This window comes from Amphiprion ocellaris, chromosome 12 (genome assembly GCF_022539595.1).
Source record: "Amphiprion ocellaris isolate individual 3 ecotype Okinawa chromosome 12, ASM2253959v1, whole genome shotgun sequence".
In the NCBI taxonomy this organism is placed as follows: Eukaryota; Metazoa; Chordata; class Actinopteri; family Pomacentridae; genus Amphiprion; species Amphiprion ocellaris.
In genome coordinates, this window is record NC_072777.1 from 5,977,449 (window position 1) to 6,000,376 (window position 22,928).

Consider the following 22,928-nt stretch of genomic DNA (forward strand, 5'->3'; position numbering starts at 1 on the left):
TCAGACAGCCGGGACATAACGTTTTGTGGACTAAAGACTTTTATATGACTTTTTAAGAGCGACATGCTATACGATGACATTTTAAGAGCGACATGCTATACTATGACGTTTTTAGAGCAGCATGCTATACTATGACGTTTTTAGAGTGACATGTTTTTTGGACGAAATGCTATACTATGACCCTTTTAGAGTGACATGCTATACAATGATGTTTTTTGGACGACATACTATGCTATGATGTTTTTAGAGTGACATGCTATACAATGACGTTTTTAGAGTGACATGCTATACAATGACGTTTTTAGAGCAACATGCTATACTATGACGTTTTTTGGACAATATGCTATGCTATGACGTTTTAAGAGTGACATGCTATACTATGACGTTTTTTAGAGCGACATGCTATACTATGACGTTTTTTTGGACGACATGCTATACTATGACGTTTTTTGGACGACATGCTATACTATGACGTTTTTTGGACGACATGCTATACTATGACGTTTTTTGGACGACATGCTATACTCTGACATTTTTTGAGCGACATGCTATACTGTGACGTTTTTAGAGTGACATGCTATACAATGATGTTTTTTGGACGACATGCTATGCTATGACTTTTTTGAGCGACATGCTATGCTATGACGTTTTTAGAGCGACATGCTATGCTATGACGTTTTTTAGAGCGACATGCTATATTCTGACGTTTTTTGGACAACATGCTATGCTATGACGTTTTAAGAGCGACATGCTATGCTATGACGTTTTCTGGACCAAAGGCCATACTATGACATTTTAAGAGCAACATGCTAAACTATGAAGTTTTTTGGACCAAAGGCTATCCTATGATGTTTTTTGGACGACATGCTATACTATGACGTTTTTTGAGCGACACGCTATACTGTGACGTTTTCTGAGCGACATGCTATGCTATGACTTTTTTTGGACGAAATGCTATACAATGACGTTTTTAGAGCAACATGCTATACTATGATGTTTTTTGGATGACCTGCTATACTCTGATGTTTTCTGGACCAAAGGCCATACTATGACGTTTTTAAAGCGACATGCTAAACTATGACGTTTTTTGGACGACATGCTATACTATGACGTTTTTAGAGCGACATGCTATACTATGATGTTTTTAGAGCGACATGCTATACTTTGACGTTTGTTGGGCGACACGCTATACTATAGGCTTTTTGATTTGACATATTACTATGACTTTTTTTTGTTTTAGTTTTTTTGTTGTTTTTTTAGCAACATATTATAAGAATTTGAACAGTTTTAAAAATTACCATACTTTTACTTGAGCAATGAAATATTATTTCATCGCATTTTGTAGACGACATATTATACTCAGATTTTTTCTTGAATAACATACTATTTTGACAATATACTGCACTAGGGCTGGGCGATATGGCCTAAAAAAATCTCAGATTTTTTCACAAAACATTCTGATTCACGATTTATCTGATTTTTTTTTTTTACCCCCTACCTAATCTCTGCACGCCTTAGTCCAGTCTACTTTATGCAAATGAGCTGCAGCCCCCTCCAGGTAAACACACTGGATCGCAGCTGGAAATACCCTCCATGTGGCATGCTGGTCCGGTTGCGGTGCGTTTCCCGCTGCGATCCGGTGTGTTTACCCAGAGAGGGCTGCAGCGCATTTGCATAAAGTAGACTGACTTCTACTTTATGCAAATTGCATGCGGCGTGCGGAGATTCAATGCATCGTGAAACTGTCCTCAAACTTCTAAACTAGGCATCGGTAACGTAAAACGAGGACAGATTCAGCTGCTGCACAGATTATTTCTTGCTTCAAATGCTTTCAGAAATACTTTTCGCTGACGTGTTTTTGAAATAAAAGGGAAAGTTTGCAGCCGAGCCGCTGTGTTTATCCGACCCCTCTGCCGGACTGTCCAGCTGAAAGCTCGGTCACATGACCACGTAGCGGCCTGCTATTGCTCAGCGCTGTCATGTGACCATGTTGTGGTCCGCTAGTGACCGCCCGACATCCGTGCGATTTTCAGATGTGGTGCGTTGCCGTGCGGGAAAATAGCATCTAGTGGACACGCACCTTTAGCTCTGCACCGCTCGCCGCCATGTTGTTTGTGTATCAAGCGCGGGGGGGAGGGGGGCACACACTCTGAACTACGGGAGCCCAGCGGGAAGGCGTTGGTGGTGGATGTTGATGAGAAAATCGATTTTGATTAAAACAAATCGACATTAAGTACAAAGTCAAATTAATCGATAAAATCGATTTATCGCCCAGCCCTATACTGCACTATGATATTTTTTGAACCACATATCATACATGACAATTTTAGGCAACATCCTATCATTTTGCACTTCTTGAACCACATAATAATCTATGGGCTTTTTTTCCCGACACGCTATACTATGAACTACAGGCCATACTATGTTATTCTTGAAAAGTATACTATACTTTGACATTTTCTGAACTACATCCTATACTATGGCGTTAAACACAGAGTCCTTTGGTTACATGTTGATTTATAATCTAGATTATTTTCTGTTTTGTTTTTTGACGGGATTACCACAGACTTGACCGTGAACACCGTTGACACCCACCTGAGGGAGACGCTGTCTAAGATCTCAAGGCTGCTTGGTCGTGGTCTTTCTGGTCCTGCTCCAGAACGCCTTCATCAACTACGTCTTCTTTTGAAGAGGCCCTCAGATGCTGCTTTGAGTGAAAATTTAACATTAATCCAAACGGAACTACAGACAGTTAAATCTGAGCTGTCGGTCAGTATTTCAAACATCAAGTCTGACCTGGGTGCCCTAAAGCATGCTGTGGGTGAAACAGAAACTTCACTCTCCACATTAACGACGACATCGTCACACTCCAAAGCAGAGCACCTGTCTGCTGAACTTTTAAAAGTGGACTATAAATGTGAAGAATGTGAGCAGCAGCAGACTGTGAGCAGTGAAACAGATGCGATCAGAAAGAAGTCATTTCCTTTTTTCTTTTCTTTCTGGTTGACTTGATGCTGTCAGATGCAGATGTTGGAGCTGATTCTGATCTTTCAGGATAAAAAGCTGCTTTTACTTCACAGACTTTTCAGGAAATTATTCTCTCAGGTTTTCTTTGCTATTTATATTTTTATTATCTGAGATTATTTCATTATTGTAAAATAAGGTTTGAAGCATAAAGACGCATTTAGTTATTTTATTCTTGAAATCTTTGACGTAGCAGAACTAAACTTCCATTTTCCTTCTTGTACTTCTGATACTAGAATTAAACGTATCTTCAACACAGATCATCTGGTTTTAATGAATCAGCAGCAACATCACAACAACAAATGAGACAATTTTCAACAAATTCATGAAACTGATGTCATTTAAAACTATCAGAGTCTGTTTTAGTGTCAAATTAAAGCTGATTATTGACAACTAGAACATTAACGTTACCGTTTTAATCACATTTAAGTTTCTTGAACGTTACATTAACATCAACCATCCACAGTTTTATGAACTTAATGAACCACATTACAGGAACACAACACACTTCAGCTGTGGACAGGAAACAACACAAACATCGATAGCTTGATGCTACATTTAGCTGCTAATCAGGACTGGTCAGCTAGCTCGTTTAGCATCGCTAAATCACATTAAAGCTAATATTCACTGGATGCTAACTCTCTTCTCTGGTCAACACACAAAAATAAACTCCACCAACTCCTGGGGTTCACTGCTCACATTATATCTGACTCTGAAGTGGAACATAAAGTTCATTAAAACCGGCACCGATCAGTAAATTATCATTTATTACCGACCAGCTGTCGGAGTCCTTCAGTGTCTGTTGGTCAAATCAACTGAAGGACTGAATTACTGAGCTGAAAACTGATTAAAACAAGACAACGGACAGTAAAACTCTCTGTGGAAAATGTGCTGCTGCTCCACCGATAAATACCAACAAACTAAAACAAACTTGGTGGAAGTGGTGCTTTTAGTGATTTTTTTAATAAATAGCAAATATGAGGCTTTTATTTTTCTGGAAGTAAAAGGAAACGTTGCTTAGCCGTAGTTTCACTAACTGAATTTAACTTTAAATGCACTTTCACCATGTTCTAACTGATAGATCATTTTTTTTTATATTAAAATAGCTGCACTTCCTTTGTATATTTGGTTGTTTCTTATGTTGCTGCTGTTTCATTGCAAATATATTTTAATAATATCACTTTAAATACAGATAATTGAAAAGAAAAAAACTGACTGAAATACTCAATGAACTTATAAGTCATCAACAGTTAAACTGAATAAGAATTCTTAATAATATAAAATGTAACTGACTGAGCTGTATTACTCAAATCGAGATATTTCAAATTGAAAGAAACACAGCACCGACTGAAAGATTTCAGTCAATTAAACCTTAAATTCATTTACCTAAGAAAACCATCCTTTAATGTCTTACCTTAAAATGACCTACATTTTTAAAAAATATAGGTGCAAAGTAAAAGTTTCACACTAAAGATTAATCACTGATGAACATTTCATTGCTCAGCAGATATTCAGGACTACTGACAACACAGAACCTTAACCTCACTGTTTTAATCACATTTAGGTTTTACGTTACATTAATGTGAACCAGCGTCTCCATGAACAGTTTTATTAACTAAATGTACCACATTACACTAACATAACACACTTCAGCTGTTTACATGAAACTCAACACAAAGATCGTTAGCTTGATGCTACGTTAGCTTAATGCTACGTTAGCTTAATGCTACGTTAGCTTAATGCTACGTTAGCTTTAATCAGACTACAACTGAGCAGCTAGCTCGGTTAGCATCGCTAACATTAAAACTAATATTTACTTGATGCTAACTTTCTTCTCTGGTCAACACACACAGAAATAAACTCCACCAACATCTGGAGTGCATGGCACACATTATATCTGACACTAAAGCTGCATATAAAGTGCATTAAAAGCGGCACCGATACGAAAATAAACATTAACTTACCGAACTATCAGAGTCCTTTCAGTGTCTGCTGGTAGAATCAGCCAAAGGTAGAAAACTGGTTAAAACAAGCCAAGGGGCAGGAAAACTGTCTGTGGAAAATGTTCTGCGGCTGCACCGATAAATAAACCAACAGTTATCATAGAATTAATCCAAACGAAGAGAGCAGAGTCTCTGTTGCCTCCTCCATAGGACCTGTCAATCATTCCAGACCGGACTGTCAATCAAGTAGCCCCGCCCCCTGGCTCCGCAAAACTTTAACGCGCTATTTAAAAAAATCAATATTGATTTATTTTAAGATCGGCCACCTGATCTCTCATTTTGACCATGGAAACTAACGAAAAAAAAATACAGTCTATGCACCGTACTCTGTTTGGCTCCACACTTGCCGATGACCACTTCCGGTCTCAGAAAATGAAAAAACGGACCTTTTTCCGTTTCTGTCTCTTAGTGATTTTACTTTTTTGTTACTCTAAATACAAAATGAAACTCAAAGCATTTTTAAAATTTCGTATATCCCTTTTTGATCATGAAAAGGAAAAACGTCTTGTATTTCAATTTTAATCTTTATATTTTAAAACGAAAATCAAATAACCACTCGTTTTTTGTTTTTCAATCCCCGTTTCAGAACGGAAAATCCAAATGCCGAAATATACACAGACCGACAACATTTTCAAAACATTATTTGAATGTTGGATCTTGTCATATAATCTGACAATATAGTCAAAATGTTCAAAATGTTCTGTCCTAGTTCACTTTTAAGCTCATGGGGACATTATTTGAAATGAGAAATATCCTTAAAACATTCTATGAGTATTAGATTAAAATGTTTTCTTTACGACGTTATTAGAACTTGCTGCTTGGCGCCCCAACATAAAACTCGAGGACTTGGATCTTGGCAGTTTTCATGATCCATATGGCCAAGTGCTGCTGCCACATAAGAAAAAAAATCCAAGACAAGAGCTAAATCTATTCACAAAGTGATTATGTGTGACATAAAACATTTGATATTGACGTTGCATCACCAGCAGCTGACCTGACCTGATGTTTGCAGACATTAATTCTCCCAATAAGACCTTGTTTAGGGCTCCAGCAGAGTCGCATCTCCTTCTGAACCGACCAATTATTCTCACTGCAGCATACTGGAGGGCAGGCCTTATTAGTGATGTGCTAATGTGACATTAATTGCTTTTACTTTTTCACTCCATTAAGAGGCTGCTATCTGTTTCAGGAGCCCGGCCAGATGGTTTATCGGCCCCAGCTCATGACAGCGGTGTCGCTAATCGACTGGAGAGTAAAATAACAACAGCAAGCGTGAGAAAAAGCCCACAGCTGAGCGGCAAGTGTGGAGGTACCGAACACCTGGCACAGTGTGGAAAGCAAGAGTTCATAATGCAAACTGCTGTTTTTTAATCACCTGTTGAAAATGGAGAAAAGGAATGAAAATAAACCTCCAAACCTTTGGCCTCACGCACATCAGGTGTGTTTGTTTACGGTATTTCTAAGCTTCTGTTAAAGAGCAGCGATGAGTCTTCATTTAAAATATTGGCAGCCATCGACTATGTGCTGAAAATAAGGCTGCTGCATTGAGCAGTAAAGCCAAGAGCAGGGTCAAATGCTAAATAAGAGGAAGTTGGCACTGGAGACACCCAGGGGAAGCTTCCTCCTCTGCGTCCTCACTCCACCCCACCTCCATGCCAAACCTCCGTGACCTAGGCCAAGATCAATAACGCAGTTTAAAGAGGATGGACTGTAAATAGAGACGATGGATCCTGCCGAGGAGGAAGCTTTGACCACTGATGGCCTCCGACTGGAGCGGCAGCATCTGATCAAGTCCAACGTCGATGGCTGACAGATTTTTGGATCGTGTCATCGGAACTGTTGTGGGAATCTGGATGAGTCGTAGCAAAAGCAGTCGAGGTGCAACAGTATTTGTCTTTGTAATAAATGATGGAATAAATACAATAGAACAGAAGATCCTTTATTAGTCCCACAAAGGGAAATTTGCAACATCACAGCAGCAAAGATAGATAGATAGATAGATAGATAGATAGATAGATAGATAGATAGATAGATAGATAGATAGATAGATAGATAGATAGATAGATAGATAGATAGATAGATAGATAGATAGATAGATGCTTTATTAATCCCGAGGGAAATTCAAGTGTTCAGCAGCTTACATACAACAGCATAAAATAACAAAAACGCAGGTTAGTAACATTAACATTAAATTTTAGTATATACTCTGAAAAATCTTACTGTACAATACTATACTATAAAAAATGCTTCTAATTTTAAAATCTATAGAATGCTAAATGGAATTAAAATTCAGTATACAGTATTTACATATTTCAAGGCAAGTGACAGTAAGAAAAGCAAGAAAACATGACTATAAATTAAAGAGGTGAGGTACACATACACTACTGTTCAAAAGTTTGGGGTCACTTAGTAATGTCCTTATTTTTGAAAGAAAAGCTGTTGGAAACGGCTGATTTTTAATGGAATATCTCCATAGGGGTACAGAGGAACATTTCCAGCAACCATCACTCCTGTGTTCTAATGCTACATTGTGTTAGCTAATGGTGTTGAAAGGCTCACTGATGATTAGAAAACCCTTGTGCAGTTATGTTAGCATATAAATAAAAGTGTGAGTTTTCATGGAGAACATGAAATTGTTTGGGTGACCCCAAACTTTTGAACGGCAGTGTGTATTTTGAAGTTCATGTGGTTTCAGTGAGAGCTTCCACAAGTCGGACTACTTGCTTTAAGCGATTTCCATTTCGTTGTTTAGGATTGACGGCGACAAGTTTAAAAAACAATGTCTTAAAAGGCTCCTCATGCCTGCATGATGGATCAAGGTTACAACAATACGCGAGAATCTCTGCCAGACCTGCTGCTGGTTCGGTTGCATTGTAGGGAACTTAGGTTTTTACTAAATAAGAATAAGCAATGTGTAAAATCTATAGTAAATAAACTACTACACTACTCTAGAAATGGACCCTAACAAAACAGCTGCTAGTTACTTATTTGTCGATCAACTAATCAATTAATTGAGAAGCTGTTGCTGCTGTAGTCGTGATTCTCGTCAGCTTTTCTTCGTAGTAAGAAGCCTTTAAACAGGAGCTTCAGCCACTGTGGACTCAACAAGGTGAATCTTCACACCAGACGCCTTCAGGACGCCGTTATTGGACGTCCATTAGGCGATGTCTGCCTGCCCCTCTGGAGCCCCTGTGGCCCTCAGCCGTAAAATATCCAAGAATCGACCATCGGCTTTGGAGACAAACTAAGTTTTCATGATGTTCCTGTTGGAGCACAATTTAATGTGTCCTTGAATGAGTACAACTGACTGTTGATCAGCCTCTAAGTAGTTTTCTGCTGTTTTCTTGTGGTATGTGATTCTGTTGTGACCAACGTCAGGCACCAACGTCTAAAAACACCCAGACTGTGAGCCTCTGTTGTCTCCATGAGAAAGGCAAAGCTGAGCTGTGTGAAGGACAGACACTATTAGAGGTTTGTTGTTTGAATCTTGGTCAGACCTCTGAACACTGGGATATTCATGTCCCTTCTTTATTATCATTCATTGGTCCTCCTTTCATGTAAATATTCTTAAATGTGTGTTCTTACTATCCTTGTGTTCTTCAGTTTTTCTTATTTATATTGCAGTAGTGTATATATTGCATATTGAGCAGCATATATTGTTGTTTTATGAGCTATTTTTGGATGTTTCATTGTCTTCTTTTATGTTTGTGTTTGTTTGTATGCTGTTTTTCACAAAGCACATTTTGAAAGGTGCTGAAGAAAAAAAGTTTGGTATCATTATGATTTTTAACATTCCAGCAGACTATATGTAAATTCAACGGAGCTTAAACCTTAACTGGTTTGTTTCACTGGCAAGACTGCTGAAAAAAAAATGCATGTAAAAGAAAAACTGCTGAGCTGATACACTGATTGAATGGGTGAAGTCTTGGTATAATCCATCCCTGCAGCGTAAATCTGAGCAAGATTTATATGTTTTTTTGAATGAGGAAACCAACCAGTTTTACACTTTTGTATAAACCACATTAGCAGATAGCATCTTGTCACCCGAGTGAATATTTCTTTGGTGAAAACAAAAGCATTACTCACCCACATTTACACAGCGTGCATATCAAACACAGCACTTGGGGGAAATGCAGAATGTGTTAGTCATAATTCTGCTTATCTCACATGTGTGACAGATCACATTTTAGTATATAAACCGGCCCATTACCACCTCTGTAAGTTATATGCAACATCAGAATGTGCTGAACCTGGAGCCGGCCAGCTGCTCGTATTAATCAAACAGCCCACTTCCCTTTATGACACCAAGCAAATAGTCATAAATGCTCTTATCGGCCTTTCTAATAGTGTGGACGTTACAATCAGATTCATGGTGGCGTAAACTATTACATTTCATCTTTATCACATCCAGCGATCACTTCTTTTTCACAGACCTCGTTTATAATGGCCGGACAGCTTGTTGCATAATGAAATTCAAAGCACTCTATCGGCCAGGGAGATCTCGCACTCCGTTTACTTATATTTACATATATTTTGTTTTCCCACTACAGGCAAACAGGCATGATGAATGTATGGCACTGCTGGGACACAGAGCTGGTCTGAGATCAGGCAACTTTCAGGCTCTACTGTAAAGTCTGGAGAGGGAACATTTTATTCCATTTTATCTCAAAGTGACAAATAAAGGCTCTTTTCTTTAAAGTGTAATCTGTAGGTGGCAAGAATGTGTTAATTTCTTTGCAAAATAAGGTGTAAAACATGCACAGTCACATGTTTTAAACAAATATACTAAAAGAAATTCATATGTATACAATCCAGGACAAAAGATTGGAAGCAAGATCGGATTTGTGCAAAAAAAAAATCATAGTTTCATTGGTGCAACAAAATAAACATGATTATTATAAAAATATTCACCTATCAGAATAGATTTTTACTATAAATATCATGTAATTGTATCTGTACTCTTGTTTCTTTACTCAGCTGTTTCTTTCTAGACGTTTCTATGGACACAGTTGAGATTTATTGGGATTCTTGTATCTAAAATCTCAAAATTCAAAGAGCTAAAGTGAATAATACAAACTGTGATTTTTAAAAAAAACTTTTGCACTGAAATCTTCTCAACTCTAAAACGAAACCCTTCTGTTCTTTTGTCAATATTTGTTCAGCTATCGTCTGGTAACATCAATGTACACCTAAAGGTAAATGGAGGAAAATGGTGCATATCACTGAAAGTAAAGTCTGATCATGCAGTAAATACATCCCAAAATCCATAGAATTCATACCGCTTTTACAGAAGGGCATTGTGAACAGAAATTTGAAGTTGCATCCAAACTTTTGGCCTGTAGTGTACTTATATATTAACATATATTCTCTCCTATCAGTGTATTCACAGCCACAACTTTTTTCCACAAAAAATTCACAAAAAACTGCAGGTATGAACTCAGATGAACTGAGGGAAAATATTCGGACCTCTGCTTTGTATACTCCCCGCTTAATTTGAAGCACTTTGAGTAATCAATTAATATTCCTTTCTCAAGGTCTTTTTATAAACCTCATCATTAATAAAAGCAGACATTCAATTAGCAGCCAAATCTTGATTGCCAATTTTGTCATAACAGTCTCCCTTTTCTATGCTTTTTTTTTTTTTTTTTTGGTTCGTTATAGTTGGGAGTATGGCGTGGGTAGGAAGAATTAACTAATTTCATTAATCTAATTGTCATCGCTTTCAACCATCCCACTAATAAGTACAAATTAATATGATTAATCAATTTGACGACATAAACTCATTCAATTACAGTTTTTCAAAGGCGAGTGGGTGTGTTGGGGTGATAGGGAGGAGGGCGTCTGAGCAGCTCTCTGTGTGAGGAGACCGGCCCACAAAATTGAAGTCAAGTCAGGCAATTAGTCATTGTGAATGATAAATAAATGGCGATGAAACGTGGAGGGCAGATACTAGAGCCAACTATGGTCTTGTTTGATTTAGAGAAATTTGCCCCTTTTTATAGCGAAAAATAACAGACTATTGACGCTTTTAGTGTTGTCGCCATCTTTTTTTTTTCAGTCCAAAATGATCTGGCTTTAGTATCAGAGACTGTAGCTTTAATCTTTAGCTGTGAGTTAAGGCCTGATTCCCTGAATGAAAAAAGCACAACCTCAGCTTTGCTTTTAGATTAAGTTGTTCATTTTTCTCCTTTGATTTTTGAGCCACCTAATGACAATAAACTGCAGAATATACAACAAATTCAAAGACGCAGCGACATAATATGAATTAAATATTGCCTTCATGCTGCATTTCAAACAGCTTCACGAGTTTGAATTTAATACAAGTGCTTAGACTGCTGCTAGAATTTTAACATATCACAGAAGTTACTGTTTTATCCGTTGAAAACTTGCTACCAAACAAATGGTGATCCCAAAAAACATTTATTTAAACATTTTATGAGTAGGGTCATTCTAGAATTGGAGGACATTTTACGTCACACCCATCAAATTTCAAATAATCCATGTACAAAACACTAAAACATGCAGTGTACTTGTCCTCAGATGAAATCTAAAAAAAAACGAGGAGAAAAAGAATGTTTGAAAATATTTTTAAAAATACCAAATAAGTCTGGAGTTCCCCCTAAAATGTCATTTTTCTCTTGTTCCACCCCCCTGATGACCAAACTGAATCTCAAGTAAAACAGCTAAAATTAAATTTAAATCTGCTTTATTTGGTATTATTTTTTTCATTGATGTTTCTTGTAATTATGGGAACATTTTTTTAATGAACATAATATTTTAAATAATAATTATTATGCATGTGTCCCACAACAACCCTGTTAGCATTACCTGTTTTTTCTACCAGTCAAGCTGGTAAAAGAAGAAAACAGTGAATTACCTAAAATACTTGAATTAACATCATCAAACAGTTTTCCAAAAGAATGAGTAGAGCAAAGCTACGTCTTCTCTTCTATTTTTTTCACATTTTAACTATTTTTTCCATCAGTCAGTTTGTCCTCTTGGTCAGCAGTAACAGCAGCTAAATATCTAGCTTCTACTGCTGAGAAAAAGATCACATTAGCATGGATTAGCAACCCTGTTACTGTGATTAGAGTAGGGTTAGCAAACAACACAGAAAACATGGAATAAAAATGCTACCATTGATGTGGAAGCTGAGCCAATCAAGCTTTTGATAGTTTATTACCTATGACTGATGAATATGAAGCAGAAAATTGTAAAAGAGAAGCTTAATTTTTCAAAAATTCTGAAGCCCAAATGTCCTCCAGTTCTGCAATGACCCAGTAGTTCAAAGTGTGTGCCGTGGATCATGTTTTCCATCACCGTGTGCAGGTATGCATGCTCATTGCAACTTTTCCCCACATTGCACACACCATTAAAAAAAAAAAAAAACACTTTAACACCATGACATGAGCAATGACTCAGGACCTTGAAACTGAAGCAGCTAAATGGAATTCAGCCATCACTATGTTAGTGTTTTACGCCTTATTTTTCCTACTGTGACAGTTCAAAATGTCACCTGTCACAAAGCCATATTATAAAGAGGACAGCTGATCTGAGATGCACAAGAACAAACACATTAAAATACATTTACATAGGAAATCTGAGAGCCACACATCTGCACAACCAACATTTTCAAGGTCACTGATTTAGATGAGTTTCCCTTTGCGTTCCTCACTGTAATAGTCCTAATTCAAATTAGGTTCCTAACAAAGTTTCACATCGTATGAACTGCTATAGATTGATGAGTCCAGAGGCTGTTTACTCGAGCAGCTGCCGGGATCTGATTTGTATACTTCAGATCTACCGTGCCGAGAGGAGGATGTGCTGGCACAGCAGTTTGGGTGATGCCCTTTAATGCACTCTATCTTATCAGCATAGCATCACCCCTTATTCAAACCCACGTCTGATTGAGCAGCGTGGTGCTGTGGGGGGTCTTACATTGGGAATAGTTTATAGAGGCGCCGTCTCTAATTTGTGAATTGAGGTATTATAGAGGAAACAATTAGACTGAGGTTCGATTGGCGTACGGAGGCCTAGATGCTGACAGTCAAGAGAAGGCTTTCAAATGTCATACCAATTAATCTATCCAGCCATCAAACAATATTCTGGAAACAAAGTCAGGGGGGGCGATCAATCCACATCACTTTTCTCCTCACCGGGTTATGGGAAAATTGATTTGCCAAACAAAGCATTTTGGAAGCAGTGCATGGACTTGTTCGGGATCCATTAGCCTCCATTGAGCATTTTGTTTAACATAGGATTTTCATCACAGAGAAAATGCCGTGTCCTCAATACTGGGAGCTACAACTTTACGATTTCTGATTTCTTTGTTCTTGTTTGGAGAGCTTTGCAAAGTGCTGATGAAGATGGAAAGGGCCAAACTTCTGATATTGGACAGTTGTTTTTCTCTCATGTTTATATAAATGGTTCATAAACAGTTGTTATTTGCACACTGTAAATCCAAAAAGCAGCAGGCATCAGTCCCCAGTGTCAGTATTATTGTACACTGTGGGGCTATCCTGCTATCCTATACAGTGTGGCTGCCCTAAGCTGTATCATGAATTCCCTGTGCAATGTATTGTTCTAAGACAGAACTGTATCACATTGTGCCCGTCATGCTGTTTTAGAGGGGAGAGAGCTTCCTCTATGGGATTTCTCCCACCCCCATCCCCTGATAATGTATCTCTCCCTAAAGACTAGGCCTCCGTGACCTTGTCTTATTCATTAAGGGCGTCTTAAGCGAAAAAACTGAATCCTGAATGGGCCGTTTCCCCTCTTTTAACACCCCTTGAATGTCATCAGTGAAATATGAAGTCATTAGGCGATATTAAAACACTGCTGACAAACTAATTAACGGGAGACATTAAACAGGACCGGCTTGATTAATCCGCTTTAACGATTCTTTTTAAGTGGTTCTGGTCAAAATTAATACAGATTTACTGGTGATCTTAAGAAAAGAAACACTCTTATGTGTATCAGACCTCAAGGGCAACCTAAAGTCACTGGTCTTTTACCTCCCACCGCGCTGCCTTCAGTCCCACCCGCTTTGTTGCTAAACAAAAAAACCTTCACACAGAACCTGAACTCACACAGTTGGTCGCAGAGTCTCTGAAAACTCACTGTTGACTCCATCAACACACATCCAGGGGGCCTATCATTTAAAGAAAAACAAAAAACAGGCTATTTTCACATAGTTGTTTGCTATTTCTTTTTTTCTGAATAATTCTTTCCGATAAACTCTATTGTAAAGTATAGTAAAATATAGTTATAGTAAATTGTTTTTGTTAATTTAAGCTATGTTAAATTACTTCATATAGAATTACAACAATTTGCCATGTCCATGAAATGCTTGAATGATGATATTTTATTGGAATGAATACAGTGAATTATTATTATTATTATTATTATTATTATTATTATTATTATTATTATTATTATTATTATTATTATTATTATTATTATTATTATTATTATTATTATTTGGCTCAGTTTGGTTTGGTTATATGAGACTTTTTTCCTTTTTTCTGTTAATTTTTTTGCTGTCAGTGTTTCTTGTTTGATAGAAATATGCTTGTACATGTCTCCCTCTTGTGGTGAAAATAGAAAATTACCATCAGAGTTGTGATGGTCAAAACTGTATTTGCTTTGAGCAGCTGCAAAAACATCCTAAGTGGTCAGAAATCACCTCTGAACAAGGTCTAATGAACATATAATATGCTATATCATTTAAATTCCTGGTTTGGTTGTTGAATTTGATATAAAGTAACTAAATATTTTTGCTCAAGTACTTTATACCTCCACTCCACCACATTTCAAAGGGAATCATTGTACTTTCTACTCCATTACATTTATCTAACAGCTTTATTTAGTTACATAGTGGATGACACAGAGCTATGAAAAAATACATTGGCAATCAAACAGAAGGTTTCCATCCATGTTTTGCTTCAGACTTACAAAAAACAGTTTGTACTCACAGTCACAATTCAGATATCTATGAAGTTGTGAGGAGTTCCAGCAAATTTTGATTTTCTCTTTAAATTTCTCATTGTTTTCATGTTTGCAAAGCAAGCATGCAGTCAAAACCTTGTAGGTTTGAATGATATAGCAGAGGAGCAGGTGTTCTATAAAGTGTCAGCCTAGCAGTAGAGCAAAGAATGCAGTCAGTCATGTTATGTGGGTGTGCAGTGTAGTGGACCCAATATAGCCATTTATTCTTTTCCCCATATCCTATCTCCACCTGCACTACATCTTCAGTTCAGGTAATGTTTACATTGGTAATTGTGGGTCGATCATTGACTTGTGACTTGGTTACATGTGGATCTCTCAAACTGACCTTAATTAGACAATGTCATGAGAATGGGTCTTTTCTGCTTACGTCTACTGCTAAGATGAGGTAGAAATCGTTTCCATCATTGTTAGATGATTTTGCAAAGGGTGACTTTTTGTTGTCCCTAGAGGACAAGACTATAGAGTTTAAGTAGTTATTGTCCCTGGTCACTAGACCACGAACTAGATTCACATTACATTGTAATTTAACAAATTCTCCTGATTGTGGGTGTGTGTGACCGTTTGAACCTGAATTCCACCACACCATGTTCCATCTACCACACCAGGCTTTGCTTGTTGGTACAAATGCACACCTATACACATAATAACCTCTTTTAATAAATGTTCAAATCATTCAATACCTCACCAAAAGTCAGAGTTCAGAAGAACAGTCCTATATGTCTCCTGTTTTTTTTCCAGACCTTTCAGATTTATCTGCTATTGCTGCATTTGAAACCATATATAAAGTAGTTTAAACTAGTTTCAACTATAGCAGTTACAACAGTAACACTATTCACTAACAGTGAATAAAGATGGCATATATAATAATATATCAGTCAGAGGGATCGAACGAATACTATTACTTTAACGCTTTAACTCCACTTTGCTACAAATGCTTCCGTGCTTTCACTGAAGTAGGATTTTTCAAGCAGAACATTTATTTAGTACATATTTTTACTTTTCTGTATTGATACTTTTACTTAAGTAAAGAAAGTGCACACTTTATTCATTCCCTAAGCGTGATCCAGTGGATGTTAGTATTCCCAATGAAGTGTCACAGTAGATAATATTTAATACTTTTTAGGGCAAGAATTTTACAAAAGACAGCATAAGCGACCACAGCAGCAATGATAACGTGCATGTACAAATATATTTTCCCTTAAAAAGTAATCAGTCTAGATGAAAAGTCTCATTTAATATATTTATCAAACACAAAACAATCAACCTCATCAGCAACTAAAAAAAGCTCTTTTTCGGAATAATAAAGTATTTGTATTTGTTTTAACCTCGTCCATGTCATGACAAACTTGTGAGCACCGCAGACATTAAGTGTAATAACAAAATTTTGAGATTATTAGTAACAAAAGAATGGTTTCCTCTTCCTGTTAAAAGAAAAGTTTTATTTCCAGCATTTTCAAAGACTGACACTGTCAAAGTCAGAACCAGATATTTGTCATTTCCTTTATTACCTAAAATGAAAAAAGTTCATTTCAAAACAATTTATGATGTTTATCTATGTAGAGAATTTTTCAGAATGAGATTTAATCTGGATAATAGCACTTGAACATTTTGTCAAGAAAATACTGAAACTCAAGAACATCTTTTCTACAACTGTACTATTGTGATGAGGTTTTGGGACAGAATGCACGAATGGTTGCTAACAAAGAATGTTATACCTGTCTTTGAATACAGTTGTGTTAAGTTTGACCTCTTTATGCAAAACAAAGATTTGGAATTTATGCGCAACAATATAACAATAATTGGTAAATTTTATATACACAAATGTTGATTTTTTTTTTAAAGGTTGCTCTGAATTTTATTGCTTTTAAAATGATTTGAAACTTTTCTTTTACTCCTTAAGAAAACTGGAAAATAGAAGTGCCTTAAGACTAAGATTCTCATGTTATTTATTGATTAATCCATGTGAAGTAAATTTATTTTAAAATATCTTATTTTATATATTTTTTTCTTTCTTTTCTTGCTCTTGCTGCTTGGACTAGTTGAATTGTATGATATAACTGGCGCCTATTTGTTGTATATTTGTTGTTAAACAATGCTTAATTTAAAAAAAAATTAAAAAAAAAACCCAAAACCAAAAAAAATAACTTGTGAGCGTCGCCGGATTAGCAGGTCACATAACTAGTGATGGCTGATCGAGGCTTTGTTGAAGCTTCGACACTTCATTCAAAACATGGTTCATTACTCGAGGCCTCAATGACACACAGTGCTCGAGTAGGACATCTAGTGGTCAATAAAATGAAGTGCAATCAAGACGTGGTCGTTGGTTCATGGATTGTTTTGGATTTGATTCGCCATGCACACATTCCTGTTTGACTACACTAGATGATTGTATGGGTTGTAGTGGACACAAAAATAATATTACTAGTAATAATAATGACAATAACTATTGAAGAGCATGTTTCTTATTTCCCATGTTTGTCTGTATCCCTATATACTCTTTGCTTATATTCTGTGTTATGAAACATTTAAACGGTGCTGCTACATTCATGAGATGCTCTACAAATACAGACTGATGTCATTTTCACATGGGGCTGGTGCAAATAAAGACTTTATGGATTATTATGGATTTTGGCAAAGTATGTCTTGGGGTTTATTGGTAAAGAGGTCAGTAAAGAGGGTGTGCTTATGTAACTGGTTATGAGGTTTTATTGAGAAATAATTTATCAACAGTTTTGGGACCACTGTTCCCTCTAAGCTGCGCGCGATACTTTTTTTTTTTTTTTTTTTGCGCATTTATCATCTATTTTTTTGCCATTTTCGAGTTTTTTTTTAACTTGAGTCTCGACTCGATCGTTTTTCTCAGGAGGTTGGACTTTAGCCTTTGTGCTGGAGGGTTGAACCCTCAGTTCCAAGACTTTCAAAGCCTCCAGACCTCCCGAGTCCTCAGGACCTGAGCTTTCACACAGTCTGAGGGCTGAAATTTTCTAAGTCCCACAGTAGATCTCTGTTAGATTTAACTTTCAACTGTCATTTAATTGCATTTAATGTTTAACTTCATTAAACTGACAAAATATTGAATTAGATAATTAAACACGATGCAAACCATGTAAGTATGAAATTAAACAAAATTTTTAACATAAAATTATTAAAAAATACAGAGAAAATATTTTATATAATTAATAATAATAATAATAATTTTCTAAGTCCCACAGTAGTTCCCTGTTAGATTGAACTTCCAGACAGTCCAAGGACTGATATCTTCTAAGTTCCTGAGTACTTCTCTGTTAGTTTGAACCTTCACACACTCTGAGGACTGAAATCTTAAAAGTTCTTGAGTAGTTCTCTGTTAGTTTGAACCTTCAGACAGTCTGTTAATGTTTCGATTAAATCTTTGTTTTTCTTTTTAAATGTTTTACCACCTTTTAATGTTTAATTTTCTTTTTAAATCCTTCGTTGTATTTTCAGTGTAATTCCTATTTGAACTTTTATTGTCTTTAAGATATAATTTTCTAGTTAAACATTTAATTTTTTAATTAAATTTTTTGTCTTTTTTGGCCTTTTATTGGATAGGTGTAGAGAGAGACAGACAGGAAACGGGGGAAAAGAGTCGGGGGAAGACTTGCAGCAAAGGGCCACTAGCAGGACTCGAACCCGGGACGCTGCGTCAGAGACCAGCTCCTGTACATGGGTCACCCGCTTAACCCGTTGAGCTATATGGGTACCCATGTTTTATCTTTTTAAGGGTTTAATAATCTGATTAAATGTTTTGCATTTTTAAAAATGTTTAACATTCTTCTTGTTTAATTGTATTTTTTAAATGTTTAATGATGGAAAATACTTTATCTGTAATTTCTAATATTTGTATTTTAAAAATTTTGTTTAATTTCATAATGACATGTATTGTATCGTGTTGAATGATCTCATTCAATATTTTGTCTGTTTAATATAATTTAATGTAATTTAATGTTTAACTCTATTAAACAGACAAAATATTGAATGAGATCATTCAACACGATACAATACATGTCATTATGAAATTAAACAAAATTTTTAAAATACAAATATTAAAAATTACAGATAAAATATTTTCCATCATTAAACATTTAAAAAATACAATTAAACAAGAAGAATGTTAAACATTTTTAAAAATGCAAAACATTTAATTAGATTATTAAACCTTTAAAAAGACAAAACATTTAATTAAAAAATTAAATGTTTAATTAGAAAATTACATCTTAAATTTCTTAAATCTTTTTAACAATAAAACTTTTTAAAAGTTTTATTGTATTAATTTTTTTTGTTTGATTTAATTGCTTTTTGTTATGTAGTTTATTTCTTTAATCTTCTTTTTCTGTCAAGATTTTAACCCCAACCTTAAAAATGAAATAAACCCTTAAATCACAATGAAAATACTTCTGTTGTCACAATCATGAGTTAGTCAATTATTCAGTTTATCAATTCAACTTTATTTGTTTAGCACCTTTTACACAGATGACAAAACTAAACAAGCAAAGAGAAAAAACTATGATCAAAACTCAAAAACATAAAAAAAAAATAAATAAATAAATTAAAAAAAAAAAAAACATTTAACATGGTAATAAAATATGTTGTGTCCAGGGGATGGAGGGAGTTTATTGAAGTCTTCTTGGGCTCACATGGGAAATCATTTAACATATAAACTTGATATTCAGTCTAAGAAAACTGCAGAGTGACAGAAGAACCAACAATATCTCCTGTTTTCTCCTTTAATGAGTCGACTCTTCTCGTGCTTTCAGAACAAAGAACTACAGACTCTTCACAACCTGCTCAAACTCTTGGTACAGGACCTCACCACACGGGTCAAGAAGGTTTCCTTCTCATTTCTACTCTGAAGCTCACCTTCTCCTGCTCAAACTACTGACAAATGTTTCTGCTGCTCTAAAGTCTGGTCTCCAGAACTTTCTAAAAACTCTCAAAGTCTCTTCTGCTGCAGGTTGCTTTGTAGAACTGTTGCAGAAAACCTCACTAAACCACATGGAGGAGCCTCAAGATAGTCATCCAAATGAAACTGTACAAAAACCAAACTAGCACAACCCAAACGCTAAAGTCTCCTACAGCCTACCAGAGAACCTCTGAGAACAGAGAATCAGGACAGGAACTCTTACTTTTTGGACAACCAACGCTGGTTCACAAACAAGAATACAGAATGTGTCTGACCAAAAACCTCTAAAGACTCACTACAGCCAAGATAAAGACACAACTCAGCTGCACCAAATCCACTAATCACTGCACACATTAGGACCATGTGCTAACTGTGGCTAAAGAACCACATTTACCAAGACAACTATCCAGTACAAAGCCCTAAAACACACCAAGAAACACATTAAAGATGATTTTACTGCTGGAAGCTGCAAGCCAACGCCTAAAGAACAAACTGAAGCAATGGAGCCAAACCCGGTTCAGTGGTGAACAGAAGCAGAGGAAATGTTTGACTGCACCTAAATAAAGCAGGAAGACACTGAGCTGCTCAGGTGTTCCTGATAACACCAAGCAGCCACCTGGACAGCCAATAGGAACACAGCTTACTGGAAGTCCAGAGGGCTGGGTTAGTGAAGGAAATTTAATTTAAAGTTGAAGCAGAAAGTTAACAAAGAAAGTTGAAAACCACCTTCTGATCCCTGAAATCTCTGACTTTTCACACAAAGAACACCTGAACATGTCAAACTGGTTCCATAGTAGAACCATCATTGTAAAAATGTCATAGTATGGTGTGTTGCTCAAAAAACATTAGGACCCGGCTGTCAGGGGACAAACATGTAAGAAACATGAGAACAGAGAGAACCCAACCAGTAGGTCACAGTTTATCATCCCCCAGTCATCTCCTGAAGTCCATATGGTGAGAGACATCAGTATCTGGTTGTTCATTTACCAGAGGATGCTTATAATTATGCTGATGTGGTCTGTACTATACAGTATTTTAGTGACTCAATAAATGCCTAAGTTGTTTTTTTAAAAATGCTTTTTAGTTTTTAATAAACATTTAACAGCGTATATGTAATAAATAAATGGCCTTTGCCTATCGTAAGAAAAACTCACTCAGAACTCTGATATATTAACAGTACTAAATAAATCAATAAATACATGCATACACACATAAATAAGTTAATACATTAACTGTGTTAAGATAAGATTTAGATTTTAAAAAAAGTTGTTTATGTTTTTGCAGAATCCAGTATTGCTGACTGGTTGGTCATTACATTTTATTAGTTTGATTTCACTGTTTAAAATGATGCCACCTCTTTTCAGACAGAACCTGTGATAATAAAACAATACAAAATTTTTAGTTCCGTGTTAATAAAGCACTTAAAGCTTTAAGTATGGCTAAATGCTTTTTTCAAAATTAAATATATCACTCCTTAGGTGGTAGTGGCCCCAAGTTCAGTAAAGTTGGAAAGATATTCACAGATTTGGACTTCCAGCATCAGTAACTCATTAGATATAGGTTGTCAAAACATAAACGGTGCCTCTTTCCCATTGTTGCAAGGCAGACAATGTGCTACAAGCCCAGTTTTATCAAAAGTAGCTGTCTTTCAAGCTACAGGAATAACATTGGTGTCTATGGAGTGAACAGGGTCCGTCTGCAATTTGCAAAACCGCTGCAACAGTAAAGAGAGACAAATATTGAATAACTTCACTCTTATACATTGTAGTGTCACTAAAATCACTGCAGCCTTCAACTGGCTCCTGTTGACAAAGTGTTTTAACAGAAATGTAAATGCTGTAATTTGATTCTTTTAATGAACCATGTAACTTGAATGGATGTGATGCTGGTGTGACCACAGTGCACACGTCTGATGTTGCTCACAGTGGTCCAAGGGACGCTCAGGGAGTTTGTGTGTTTGCTCAGACTCATGAAAATTACAGGGAACATTGTTTGGGACTCAAGCAGTTCCTTCTTTTACTCACTATCTCCCCAGCCTTAGAAAGAAAAAACCTGTTCACACGGCACAGATGAGGCTGAGGTACACAGGAAATGTTTGGCTCCATTGTACAAGTTTGGGTAAACAGTTTTGTGGGTTGCCCAGTAAGCCAGTGGGTCTGCCGTTCTTTCTACAATTGCATTCGCTGTGGCGCTTTGCATTTGCCAAGCTCTATTTGCGTCTTCGTCTAATAGGCTCCACAGTTGAACTGAAAAATATTGAAGCTCATCATCATCATCACCAGAAATGTCAGTCATTCCCTATTCAGAAGAGAAAAAGAATACCTGTGGAAGGTGCTGCTGGTGGTGGAGGACGAGGCTGCGGTGGTGCTTGTGACGTAGATGACTGCTGCTTGGTATTCTTTATGTTAATTGTTGTGCATTCTGTTATTAAACGTTCTTTCACACTGGCTGCCACTCTGATTGGTGAATCCAAAAGTTTTGAACTGCAGAGCCACAAGTGTAGCAACAGTCAGTGAACTGTTCTTTTCTTTGGTTTGTAGTCTGTCAGCTAAGCACCTGACAAGGTTCTGTGCCAGGTGTTGTGGCATGGGGGTGGTGAGTTGGGAATATATATATATATATATATATATATATATATATATATATATATATATATATATATATATATATATATATATATATATATATATATATATATATATATATATATATATATATATGTGTATATATATATATATATATATATATATATATATAATCTATCTATCTATCTATCTATTCTCTACGAAATACGAAATCTGACATACTACTAACTCTCAAAGCAAAAACAACAGCAAAAAAAACAATCTATTCTGCGAAAAACAATTCAAATGAACAACACTAAATAGGGATCTCCTATCCCGGAACACTCGATCCCGCTGAGTGATTCACATAACAAACCGAACCAATCAGGTGATTCGAAGCAGTTGAGT